Raw genomic sequence first — 2,618 nt, 5'->3', positions numbered from 1 at the left:
CCATACAGGCAGTAGTCCCACCCCTCTGTTCAAACCATACAGGCAGTAGTCCCACCCCTCTGTTCAGACCATACAGGAAGTAGTCCCACCCCTCTGTTCAAACCATACAGGCAGTAGTCCCACCCCTCTGTTCAAACCATACAGGCAGTAGTCCCACCCCTCTGTTCAAACCATACAGGCAGTAGTCCCACCCCTCTGTTCAAACCATACAGGCAGTAGTCCCACCCCTCTGTTCAAACCATACAGGCAGTAGTCCCACCCCTCTGTTCAAACCATACAGGCAGTAGTCCCACCCCTCTGTTCAAACCATACAGACAGTAGTCCCACCCCTCTGTTCAGACCATACAGGCAGTAGTCCCACCCCTCTGTTCAAACCATACAGGCAGTAGTCCCACCCCTCTGTTCAAACCATACAGGCAGTAGTCCCACCTCTGTTCAGACCATACAGGCAGTAGTCCCACCTCTGTTCAGACCATACAGACAGTAGTCCCACCCCTCTGTTCAAACCATACAGGCAGTAGTCCCACCCCTCTGTTCAGACCATACAGGAAGTAGTCCCACCCCTCTGTTCAGACCATACAGGCAGTAGTCCCACCCCTCTGTTCAAACCATACAGGCAGTAGTCCCACCCCTCTGTTCAAACCATACAGGCAGTAGTCCCACCCCTCTGTTCAAACCATACAGGCAGTAGTCCCACCCCTCTGTTCAAACCATACAGGCAGTAGTCCCACCTCTGTTCAAACCATACAGGCAGTAGTCCCACCCCTCTGTTCAAACCATACAGGCAGTAGTCCCACCCCTCTGTTCAAACCATACAGGCAGTAGTCCCACCCCTCTGTTCAAACCATACAGGCAGTAGTCCCACCCCTCTGTTCAAACCATACAGGCAGTAGTCCCACCCCTCTGTTCAAACCATACAGGCAGTAGTCCCACCCCTCTGTTCAAACCATACAGGCAGTAGTCCCACCCCTCTGTTCAAACCATACAGGCAGTAGTCCCACCCCTCTGTTCAAACCATACAGGCAGTAGTCCCACCCCTCTGTTCAAACCATACAGGCAGTAGTCCCACCCCTCTGTTCAAACCATACAGGCAGTAGTCCCACCCCTCTGTTCAAACCATACAGGCAGTAGTCCCACCCCTCTGTTCAAACCATACAGGCAGTAGTCCCACCCCTCTGTTCAAACCATACAGGAAGTAGTCCCACCTCTGTTCAAACCATACAGGCAGTAGTCCCACCCCTCTGTTCAAACCATACAGGAAGGAGTCCCACCTCTCTGTTCAAACCATACAGGCAGTAGTCCCACCTCTGTTCAAACCATACAGGCAGTAGTCCCACCTCTGTTCAAACCATACAGGCAGTAGTCCCACCCCTCTGTTCAAACCATACAGGCAGTAGTCCCACCCCTCTGTTCAAACCATACAGGAAGTAGTCCCACCTCTCTGTTCAGACCATACAGGAAGGAGTCCCACCTCTCTGTTCAAACCATACAGGCAGTAGTCCCACCCCTCTGTTCAAACCATACAGGAAGGAGTCCCACCCCTCTGTTCAAACCATACAGGCAGTAGTCCCACCCTTCTGTTCAAACCATACAGGAAGGAGTCCCACCTCTCTGTTCAAACCATACAGGCAGTAGTCCCACCTCTCTGTTCAGACCATACAGACAGTAGTCCCACCCCTCTGTTCAAACCATACAGGAAGGAGTCCCACCCCTCTGTTCAAACCATACAGGCAGTAGTCCCACCCCTCTGTTCAAACCATACAGGAAGGAGTCCCACCTCTCTGTTCAAACCATACAGGCAGTAGTCCCACCCCTCTGTTCAAACCATACAGGCAGTAGTCCCACCCCTCTGTTCAAACCATACAGGAAGGAGTCCCACCTCTCTGTTCAAACCATACAGGCAGTAGTCCCACCTCTGTTCAAACCATACAGGCAGTAGTCCCACCTCTGTTCAAACCATACAGGCAGTAGTCCCACCCCTCTGTTCAAACCATACAGGCAGTAGTCCCACCCCTCTGTTCAAACCATACAGGCAGTAGTCCCACCCCTCTGTTCAAACCATACAGGAAGGAGTCCCACCTCTCTGTTCAAACCATACAGGCAGTAGTCCCACCTCTGTTCAAACCATACAGGCAGTAGTCCCACCTCTGTTCAAACCATACAGGCAGTAGTCCCACCCCTCTGTTCAAACCATACAGGAAGGAGTCCCACCTCTCTGTTCAAACCATACAGGCAGTAGTCCCACCTCTGTTCAAACCATACAGGCAGTAGTCCCACCTCTGTTCAAACCATACAGGCAGTAGTCCCACCTCTGTTCAAACCATACAGGAAGGAGTCCCACCCCTCTGTTCAAACCATACAGGCAGTAGTCGCACCCCTCTGTTCAAACCATACAGGAAGGAGTCCCACCTCTCTGTTCAAACCATACAGGCAGTAGTCCCACCCCTCTGTTCAAACCATACAGGCAGTAGTCCCACCCCTCTGTTCAAACCATACAGGCAGTAGTCCCACCCCTCTGTTCAAACCATACAGGAAGGAGTCCCACCTCTCTGTTCAAACCATACAGGCAGTAGTCCCACCTCTGTTCAAACCATACAGGCAGTAGTCCCACCTCTGTT

The sequence above is a fragment of the Oncorhynchus masou genome, chromosome 15, assembly GCF_036934945.1.
Source record: "Oncorhynchus masou masou isolate Uvic2021 chromosome 15, UVic_Omas_1.1, whole genome shotgun sequence".
NCBI lineage: Eukaryota > Metazoa > Chordata > Actinopteri > Salmoniformes > Salmonidae > Oncorhynchus > Oncorhynchus masou.
Note: the sequence above shows the minus strand (reverse complement) of the source record.